General features: G+C 49.3%; 1 long non-coding RNA gene across 1 annotated transcript; it reads right to left on the minus strand.

Annotated features, from left to right (window-relative positions):
* Positions 1-2,711: 2,711 nt before the first annotated feature.
* LOC122466629 lies at positions 2,712-5,470 on the minus strand. The gene is made up of 3 exons (XR_006292289.1): positions 5,377-5,470; positions 4,127-4,242; positions 2,712-2,803 (listed from the first exon to the last, which is right to left on the minus strand). It is a non-coding gene; the product is annotated as an uncharacterized LOC122466629 (long non-coding RNA).
* Positions 5,471-11,325: the final 5,855 nt, after the last annotated feature.

Genomic DNA, 11,325 nt, shown 5'->3' on the forward strand with positions numbered 1-11,325 from the left:
TCTACCTCTTAGTGGGATGTCCTAGTGAAGTACCTTAGTATTATTTTTGTATTACCAGGACCCCATTGTGCCAGGTGCTGTACAAACACAGAACAAGAAGCTGGTCCCTGCCCCCAAAGAGCTTACAACTTCTACCCTATATTATCTACTGTAACTTGGGTTTAGTAATTTTCCCCAGCATAACACAAGCAAAAGCACTTCAGTGGCCTACAGTTTTCTATTCCTGGTTGTAATAATAAAATAAATAATTATAAATAATAATAATAATCATCGTCATTATATGCTCCAAACAGCATTGTCCCCAGCGTGGATCGTATACATTGAAGTCTTGTGTCTTAACCAAAATCCCATTTTATCTGCATTAATTTCATTCCTCCCCCCAGCCCAGTTTCATCCAGATAAACAAGGTTTCAGAGTCCTTTGCATTTCCATCCCAGGCTCCATCTCAAAGCCCTTCACAGGCTGAGTGAATGGAGCCTGAGGCCCATACAGTATTGTCCCCACTATACAAATGAGCAAACAGAGGGACAAAGAGGCGAGGTGACTCAGCCAAGAGGCCAGTGACAGAGCTGGGAACAGACCCTAGACTTTCTGATAACCAGTCCAAAGCACGGACCTCTAGACCGTCCTCAAACCCACTGCTCTTAGGATATGTAGCCATCCAATAGGGGGGAAAAATGGGTGAGAAACCAGTTGAGGATCCATCTGGCAAGAATATTTCTCTGATGTTCCCTGTCTTTCACTAGTGCTTTTTGTTTGTTTGTTTCTCCTCTGCCACTTTCTAGTGACTTGAAGCTCTTAAAACATGGGGCTTAAGCCATCATGGGGGAGAGGGGTTAATAATCCAAGTAAGTAGACTGAGGAGCAGAATTGGTTTAAGCCCCATGTGGCCAACATGTGGAACTGTCATCTCCCAGCTGGGCGCTGTCACTGTCTGGACCTTGCCAAACGCAGCTCACTTCAAGGCACTCTTCTGTCTCTGGAGGTTAAAACAGTGGGCGTATCAAACCAGCTGAACTTGCTGGAGGGCTACTCAGACAAAGATGAAGGTAAAGCAAAGGGCCCAGAGGTTAAGGTCCTGCTGACGAGAGAAGTGCTAAGCCAAAGATGTTATTAAAAAGGCAGTTGTGCAGCAGGCTGACTCCTGGAATACCTGTGAAATCACATTAGAGCCAAGAATGGCTGAGTCCGTGGCATGTGTGATAAGGAAACAGCCTCATCTTTTCGGTCCTTGATGGAGGACTGGAGAGAGTGTTAATTCCGAAGCTAGCCGTTAAGATTCAAAGCTAACCATTTGCATTGAGAAGGCTTATAGCATTCCCAGGAGAACACCAACCATGGCAAATGCTCTCCTGCTCCCTTGAGTCTGAACATCTCACAAGCAGACTGGTCTTTTACTTTCTTTGTTTTGTCCATACATTCATGGCCAGTGAATGGTGTCGGACTGAGCGCACAGACTCCTTTCCCCATGGAATAGCTACATCCCAGGCAGCAGCAATATCCACCAGTCCCAAGCAGCAGCTTCCCCCATGGCCCCTCACCAGCATGGCCCAACCTTGCCCAGGACATGGAGGTAGGAGGAAGCTCAAGGCCAGTCCCCAGTGAGAACACTGGAGAACCCCTGCCCCAGTGAGAACAATGCTGAGTGCTATACGTCTAGCCACTTCATTGCAGTGCCTTCCTGTGAGCCAGGCTCTCCTGGAAATCTGGCCATCGGCATCCATGGCCCCTCCAGCTCTTTGACTCTGCTGAAGCTGCCAAGAGGGTGCCGATTATGGCACTGGTTTTTGTCATAGATACAATGAAATGGTGATTGTTTCATTTACGGTGTTCAATTGCTGATTTCTGCCACCATTTTACGGTTAGCTAGTGCTGGCTGTGACCCTCCTGTGCCTGGGTCCTATTACGGTAGTTTATGTAGCTCATGGCAGCAGCACACCCCCAGATAGTGTAATTATCAGCTTTCCTCCCTAGCAAAGTGCATTGGCTGGCCTTAATACAATTAATTAGAGCTTAATCAGGTTCTGATAGCTGGGCACAGAACATAGCAATTTCAGCCTATATAGCAAGATTTATTAAGAGGTTAAAGTAAATGAGGAATAGAAAGAAAAAGAAACGGTCCATCAGTAATAATACAGGAGCGCGTCTGAAATCGAAGATGAGCTTCAGCCGTGAAATGCAAATTTCTCCCAGGGGTTTGGATCCAGTGTTGTTCTTTTGATGCAGAAGGCTCTGAGCTGCTAGGAATGGATCTGAATCCAAACATCCTAACGTCCAAGGGCCTTTGTGTCTGGCATGCTGGTCAAGGTTCATCTCTGTTTAACATATAGCTGTTTCTCTGATTGATTAGCTCTTACTGCTGTTTAGATGGGTCATATCTGTATATAGATTCATAGATATTTAGGTCAGAAGGGACCATTATGATCATCTAGTCTGACCTCCTGCACAAAGCAGGCCACAGAATTTCACCCACCACTCCTGTGAAAAACCTCTCACCTATGTCTGAGCTATTGAAGTCCTCAAATCGTGGTTTAAAGACTTCAAGGAGCAGAGAATCCTCCAGAAAGTGACCCATGCCCCATGCTACAGAGGAAGGCGAAAAGATGCTTTACGAGCCATGGGATATACAACACCAAACAAACCCCCTGCCCCAAGCAGCTTACCGTCTAAAACAGCAGGTAGGGAGGACATCAGGAGCAGGCACTGCTGTTGGCAGGCTGCGTGGAGGGGGTAGCCTTGTTTTAAGGGGGGAGGGGGATGGCAGGCACTTGGTGTCCATCAGTGGGGTAGCATGGATGATGGCCTGGAATCAGGAGAGTGAGAATGAGCCAAAGGGAACAAGTAGGGGAAAAGCTCCGGAGGGGGTGCAGGAGAGGAGGGTCAGGGTAAAGGGGCAAGCGCAGTTAAGAAGGAGTATGAGTGTGAGAAGTTTGCGGTCGGTGCAGAAGCCCTGTGGAGAGATCACAGAGGGGGGCATGGTTAACAACCTACAATAAGGACGAGTTCCACTCTGGCGGGGAGACAGAGCAGAGGACCTACAGGGTCTCCCAATCTCCCCGTCTTACGATCTAGGCAGCTGCGCTAGAAGCTGGCAATTCCCCACTCTGAGGCTGACATCCTTTACTCTTTATCTGCGCAATAAACAATAGATAAGTCTCTCTCTTGCCAGATTCTCACTGAAATCTGTTGCTGGCAGAGAGGTTCCACGGCTTTTACACATGTAGCTTTAGCAATAATCTAATCTCTTACAGCTACGACCATCAATAATATCCAAACTTTAGCCACTAACACACAGACGCCCAAGAGGGTTATGGCAATGGGGCTTGACTCCTAGACTAGTTAGATACATATATTTAGGACCAAATTTTACCCACCCATGGAGACACCTGAGCAGGGAAAGATGAGGGAAGAAGGCTAACAAGTAGGCCAGAGGACTTAATGAGAGCCAGTCAAATCCTGGGGGCAAGAGGGGGGTTGAGCAGGTGGTCTCCAAACCCTATGATCTGTGGGGAAGGGACTGTTCTTCTGTGCTGCTGCCCTGCCCCACCACTCCCCTTCCACCACCACCCCATCACAGGATACCTGTAGGAGCCATGCTGCCAGTGCTGATGGGGATCCAGGCCTGGAGCATTAATGAACATGAGGCTCTTCACTTGGATCCTCAGTCGGCAGGGGAGTGGGACTCCACTCCTGCCTTCCCCACCCCAGCCCTGCACCCCTAAGCTCTGCAAGGCTTCCCTGGGGTCTGAGAAAGGAGGGGTGATGCTGTGGAGCTGGCAGTCCACGTATGCCCCAGGTGACGTCCCACCCTAGCAGAGTCCTTGCAGACACAAAAGGGACACAGGCCCTGTCCACATGCAGGACATGCTGCCCAGTGTAACTTCATTGGGGCCAGCCCCTAACATCGACTGGCTACACTGGCACAAAGCAGGGCTTACCCCATTCTGGTTCCTGGGGTGCATTGCTGGATTAAGGTGCACCACAGCAAGCCCCAATTTACAGCATGCTGCTGTCTGCATTAGCGGATTGCACCAGTGTGAATTTCTTCCACACGGACATGGCCTGAGTCTTTTCCTTGCCCCTAGTTGCCACCTCCCATCCCTGAGCAGGGCCCGCGGCCTCTCACCATGGTCTGCACTGCCGTCTCTCAGTTGCCCTCCTGTTCATTTGGCTCGCTGTCTTGGGATGGCTCTGACTGGATACTTCAGGTTTTGTGGCTGGAACCTTTCCAGCTTCCTTCACCTGAAGTTTTAAAGCACAAACAGTTCAGTAACCTTCTCTGCCCGAGGTAGGCATCTCATCTCAGCCTTCTGCGACTGCACAGCGAGGAGTGGAAGGTGGGTGGGCAGGGCCAGAGGAGAGTGGAATGGATTTAAGAGGGTAAGATCTGAATGACAGAAGCATTAAAGGAAGGGAGCAAACAGACCCACTAGGTCACAACCCACACAGCACTACAAGAATGATTCTGGCTTCCCGCACTTCCCCAGGGAGATTATTCCACTGGATCTTATTATTGGGAAGTTTTCCTTGCTACTGAGTCTCTTAATTTCATCCCATTACTCCTAGTAATAACCTTCTGCAGCATACTAACATCACCTCCCTCCTTGGCCTTTCTATCCTTCAGATAGTCGTATTCTCTCTCTCACTTGAGTCATCACTTAGTCACGCTTTGCCTATTTAGCCCTTTGACTCTTCCCCAGTAAATCAACCTCTCCAGCTGTCTGATCACCTGCATTGCTCTTCTCTGAATTCTCAAGATCTTTCTGGTAACGCGATGCCTAAAACTGAGTTTCACGTTGCAGCTGTGGAGGAAGCAGAGAGGGCCTGGTACCTCCTCCTCAGTCATGTCGTGGCTTGGCCCAAAACGGTATTGGCAGTTTGGGCAACCACATCACACTGCAAATTCCTGTCTCAGTCACTGTCCTCTCTCGCTCCTAGGTCATTATTGCATCTCAGGGCTGTCCCTGGAATGGGAGTAGATGCGTTTCAGATTATTCTTCCACAGCTGTAACAGGAACATACTGTTTGTCTGGGCCATGGCCCACATGATTCTAGCAGTGGCCAGTACCATTTGATTCAGATGAAGAACCCCCTGGTGGACAATTATAGAATAACCTTCCCATACAGGATGTTTCTTGCTAACCTCCATCAGTTAGAGTGGCTTTTGCCTCCTGAAGCGTGACCATTTATAGCCATTCTTTATTAAAATAAAATAAATAAATAAAGAGTTCTCCCACCTCCTGTACTGGTGGATCCTCTCCTCCATATAAATGGCTAAACCTTATTTGAATCTTGCTAAGCTCTTGGCCTCAGTGATTACCTGTAGCAACGTTAGAGTGTTTTCCCAAGCTGAAGCTCAGTTGGGTATTTTCTCACCGTGTTTCTAATCTCTCCCAGCTCCTGTGTCTTATTTTTCTGTCCTCACTGGTGTTTGCAACTCCTCCCAAAATGGCATCATCTGGGAATTTCATTAGCATGCTGCTTAATCCCTCTTCCAGATCATTAATGAAGATGTTAAATAAGACCAGCCCCTCCCGCCAATTCCTGCGGTCCCCGCATTAGACACTTCTCTACTAAATAGAAGCTGCCATTTATCATTAGCCTGTGTTTACAGTCTTTTAACTGGTTTTCAGTCCACACGGCAGTGTTCAGATCCAAGCCAATTTGAATTAATTTTTCCAATTAAGGTTTTGTGAGACATCTTCCCTGAGATCTGTGGTTGATTAGAAGCAGGAGGATGAGGATTAGTAGGAGGTATGTGATGCTAGCACAAGAGTTTGAGTGTTGTTGCAGGAGACCCATTAGCATGTCATAGTAACAGGGCTCGTAGTCACGAGCAGCAGCATTGCTCAGTGACCCTAAGTGTTTAGTGGGCTTCAGCTCTGCAGCAAACCAAAGCTAGATACAGTCAAGTTCAGATCACTGAATGCATGTTTCTCACAAGGCGGTGCCTTCCCGGAGGGGGCGGTGTGTGTGTCAATGGCTTTCTCTGAGTCAAGGCGATTTAACACACCTGGAGTGAGCCCCCCCATACCAAAAAGGTTTTGTCATATCAAGAGCTCTCCACTAGGAACTGGCCTGAAACCAACTCATTTCACACCAGTCATTAGCTGGTGTTAACTTCCAGTTCCTACTTCACCTGGTTTGGATTTGATCCAGTGAGCTTCGGAAGCCCATACTGTCAAAGGCATCACACATGAGCCTTGCAAGTTATGGCTCTCTCGATCTCATGTTAGCCAGGCAAGGGCCAGTGCTTAATTTGTAATGAAAGAGGTGTCAGGGCTCGTGCAATTAGGTGCCAGGGCTCAAGTAATTTTTTTACATTCATAACTGATGCAGCAAGCCCAGAGGTGCTGGGACTATGAACTTCCAGGCCTAGAGGTGCTGGGGCTCAGCCCTGGCACAGATTAAGCCCTGGGAATAGTGCAATGAAGGAGCAGAGGACTTTTATCCTTTCCAGCTCCACGCAGGGGTGGCAGCAGCTGTATTTGAAGGAACTGAATTGGCAGGTTCTCTCTCGGGTTTGATATGAATGGCTAGTCAATGGAAGGCCTCTGGGTTTAAACACTGATTTCAGATTTCTTGAGGTGGGGACATGTGGCCATGGGAAGTTTTGGGACGCGGAAGTCCGGTCCCAAGAACTGAAGGATGAGCTGGGCCATATGGCTTATATGCTTGTGCTTCACACTAGGTTTGGCAGGTTTAGCTGCTGATGCCGGGCTCATCGAGTAGAAGATGCTGCAGACTTCGCGGCACAATAGGTGGTTCAGCAGGTGGCAGTAATATATATGCCTGCTCTCCAAGCCCATAGGTAAAAAGCAGGATTGTTATATTCTGTCTTTGGCTGCCCTTCCAATGAGTGCCAGCTGTGGCTAGGGAAACATATCTCTCCTCATCTGATGCAGCCTTTGCTACAGGACACACGTCTTATATTCTTCTGTGCTGTTAATTTACTGACTGAGGGATGTGTGAAGCAGAGAAGGCAGCAGGAAGGGCTGAATAGCAATGGTTATTCACCAGGGAAGCATGGTGGAGGGGTAGGAAGGAGCAGGGGACTAGACATCAGAACTGTTGGATCCATATGAGCCTGTGGAGTCAACCACTTGGCCAAAGAGCAACAGCAAGAAGTCTTCGAACAGGCCTGTTTTCTCCCCACATCTCTGAGGTGCTGAGGTTATGACACAAGCAGTACAGGGGTTTTATGCAAATAGAAGAAGCCCAGGATTACCAGCCACTGCTCCTTCACAGGTGGCTGAGGAGCTGCTAGAGTCATCTCTAACTCAGGGGGCGCTGCTTGTAGAGAGGGGCCTGGCTCACTGCTCTGTAGCTGACTGGGCCTCCAGTCTCCCATGCTGCTTCATTATTCCCACTCTGTGCACCTGTCAGAGCGCCAGGCAGGGAATTAACCCCCTGGTGGTCAGGTGGGGCCTAACCACTCTGCAAAAGAGTTTATTCCTGGCTCCCTCCGGACCCTGCCTCTATCCGATGAAGTGAGCTGTAGCTCACGAAAGCTTATGCTCAAATAAATTGGTTAGTCTCTAAGGTGCCACAAGTACTCCTTTTCTTCTTGCAAATACAGACTAACACGGCTGCTACTCTGAAATAAAACACACATTGACTTCAAGGGTGTTGGATTGGGCCCTAGGTCATGTTGGCAATGTCACCGCTCTGTGCCTCAGTTTACCCATCTGTAATATGGAAAAACAATACCTACCCCATATGGGGTGTCCTGAGACTACACTAAAGCTCTCTCAGATCCTTGGGTAGAGGGGGCTGCAGGAGCTCAAGCGATGTTATACTTTAAAGAATTAAGAGTAAATGAAGAAAAAGAAAGGTGAGGTGAAGGAGCCAGGGGAAAAAGTTAATCGCAGGCCAGCTCCTTAGCCAGTGCAAATCAGTGGCGCTCCATGGAAATTAGTGATTATTATTATTATTTTTATTATAATTATTATTCGTGGAAATTAGCTGATCTACTCCACCGGCAGAGGACCTGGCCGGTACTGTAAGTGTGTTCCATCAGGCTGGGGAAGCAGAGAGAGTCCTGTTGTTCGGGAATATTTTATCTACCCCGAACAAAGCACTGGAAAACACACTGCTGACTGGAGTGCTGGGCTAATAGGTCTTAGCCATCTAGGATTCTATTTGCATTGTGTCTGAAAGCATCAGCGCACCGTTCCGCTCTCTGAGGACTGGGGGTGGGAACTGGCGCTTGGCCTCTCAGTTCCAGGCATGCGGAGCTGGGTTGCCGCCAGTATTCTCTCCAGCCGTACAATGGGAAGGTTTTTGAGAACAGGCCCGTGCCCCACAAGGACCATTAGCCCCAAGCTCAGCTTTCTGGCTGGTAGGACTGAGAAGCAGCAACGGGGTTTTGAATACATTTGGCCTTGGAGTGTCTGTTTGTTGCATGGCTCAGCCCCAGAAGAGCGCAGTGTCTCTCTCAGCTGGTATATTGATCATCCTGGAGGGCTTTATGATTATGACTCACCCCGGCCTTTCAGCCCATTGTTATTTAAATTATTTCACATTAGGAGGCAAACAATGGAGGAGGAATGTCAAAGAAAGCATTGATTCATCTGTCACATGGGCTCCCTGCCTGTTCTCTGTCCACCTGTCAGCCTCACTGCAATATCGGTCTGTCTGGTTTATCCAGCCATCAGAAAGACTCCTGCTTTATCTGGACAGCAGTACATGGTCCAGTTCTGGGGCCCGTGTGCTGCTTGCTGGGCCCATTAATCAGCCAGACAGCTCCACCATCATCACACAGACATCAGCTAGCTCCGTGCCCGGTGCCATCTAAGCACTGCGCCTGTGCCCCTCTCTACCATTCCAGCTCCCCAGCACATCTCCCCCCCATGCCCTTCATCTTTCGGTTGTAGCATGTGCATTCTATTCAGGGAGAGAGGGAGACTGTGCTGCTTAAAAACCGGTTTAGGCTCCAAGCTGTTTGCAGCAGGGAACTGTTGCTGGTTGGCACAACTCACCTGTTGAGAGAGAGAGAGAGAGAGTGTGTGTGTGTGTGTACACAGCCCTACATGAATAACAGTAACAAATAAAAGACCTGCATCTTCCACGTTCCCTGAAAGGCAGTGTCTGTAGCAAAAGCTTTGGGTGTATGATACAGTTCCAACACTTTAAGGGGTCACTAAAACTCAGGTCTGGGGCTGAAGTGTCATCTGGTCACTGCTACAGCCTGGTTAAGCTCATGTCTGCTCTGAATACTTCCCCCAGGCTTTTTTTTTTTGGGGGGGGGGAGGGGGGCACAGGGTGGGGGCTGCAATTTGAGGCCAGATCCAAACTCAGATCAGGGAGCAGCCTGAGAATTTTGCAACTTGCCTCTATTCTGGTTCTTCTGCTGCACCTACCACCATGGTGAATGCCCCTGAATGTAGAGACCAATCCCTCCAGCCTTGAGCTTCCCACTAGTTGAAAAAACAACCAAAGCATCCCTTCCTTTATTACAAACCTTGTGATCCTTCTCCTCCCCCCCCCCCCCCGCCGCAAATAAAAATGCCTGTCGATCTTTGGCTTTCGTTGGAGCCCTGTCACCCCCTGCTGGAGTCACTTTAAGCGGGATGATTTTTTTTCCCTAATGACGGTATTAAATATTAATAGTTCAGCACACCCACATTTCTAATCCATGCTGTACAGTGTGACTAGCACTGTGTGCAATCAGTGGCACAATGCGTGCCCTGCAGTAATGAGACCAGGGCAGACAAGGCCAGCGCTGGGGTCTGACTCAGAGAGATACAAGGGCCTGCACAGTGTAGCTAAAAGGAGGCTTGCCAGTTCCCTTACACTCGTTGCCCTTTCTCCTGTGCCGTCCCCGCTGCTGCTTCCATCAGGGAGCCACCAACTCCATGCCAGTCCTGCCTCGAGTGCCAGCCTAATTGATGTCACTTGGCTTCCTCCCGGCCTCCTTGCTGGCTCTGCTGCTGGGGCTGGCAAGTAGAAGGGGACTGGGCAAAATGAGCTTTGGTGCTTCCACTTGTATGAAGTGGCTAGTGGGGGTCTGCAGCTATGCTCTGCTGGGTGGAATCTGAACGACTCCTTTCCAGGCACAGAGCCAAAAGCCTCCTTTTGCCACCTGAGCTCGAAGAGATTCGCTGGTAGCAGTATAGGCCCTGACACATACTTGAGCAGTTCTGTTTCTGACCAGTAGGGGGCAATAGGGCACAAGCCCACCAGCCAGTTGGGTGAGAAGAGATGACTGCAGAAGGCTGGCTTGGAACCAGCTGCTATGCTGTTACACACCATAGTAGCACCACTCTGGAGGTAGGAACTTGGACAGCTTTCATCTAACCGCTAGAGCTGGGTTTTTTTAGGAGCACAAAACATCAGAAGTGTGAACCAAGTTGACCAGGTGCACAGGATGTCTGACTGAGCCTGGACCAATAGCTCTGAGTGGTGTGACCTGCCCCATCTAGCTCAGTGAGGGGTTAGCTCAGGCACCCAGTGATGATCAGTGACATGTCAGTCTATTATTTATTACAAAGAGCTCCATGTAAGCTTGTCTCTCGCCAGCAGAGGCTGGTCCAGTACAAGATATTACCTCCCCCACCTTGTTTCTCGAATATCTTGGGACTGACCCAGCTACACCACCCTGGCATATTTCATTCATGTCAGAAAGGAGAGGGAGTGTCCCAGATCTGCAGAGTTTCCTGTGAGTGGTCTCTTCATCTGGTACCAAAAGTGGGCGGCCTTTGGGAAATGTGCCAGGACTTCCTCACCCAGGGAGTCCTGAAGAACCCATGGGCACATTCAGATCCCTCTGAGTGGGAGGCAGAAGCTCAAGGAGCCAGGCGAGCTCAGGGAGCTGCACGATTTACTATGGGCAGTGTCACTTTAGCAACTCCACATGTGTGGAGCTTATTTTATGGGAGGAGCACAGAAGAGTCCCTCCTCCCTTTTTCGCCCGGACCTAAGGACAGGTGTTATGGGCTACACAGGATCAAGTAACTGTGGATACGTCTATATTGCAATCCAAGACCCATGGCACCAAGTCTCAGAGCCTGGGTTGATTGACTTGGGCTTGGGCCACGAGGCTATAAATACCAGCATAAATATTCCCACACAGGCTGGGGCCCGGACTCAGAGATCATAGAATATCAGGGTTGGAAGGGACCTCAGGAGGTCATCTAGTCCAACCCCCTGCTCAAAGCAGGACCAATCCCCAATTTTTGCCCCAGATTCCTAAATGGCACCCTCAAGGATTGAACTCACAACCCTGGGTTTAGCAGGCCAATGCTCAAACCACTGAGCTATCCCTTCCCCCACAGATCCTCCTGGCTTGATACGTTTCAGAGCCTGAACCTCTACGTTGCTATT

This window comes from Chelonia mydas, chromosome 7, assembly GCF_015237465.2.
Source record: "Chelonia mydas isolate rCheMyd1 chromosome 7, rCheMyd1.pri.v2, whole genome shotgun sequence".
NCBI lineage: Eukaryota > Metazoa > Chordata > Testudines > Cheloniidae > Chelonia > Chelonia mydas.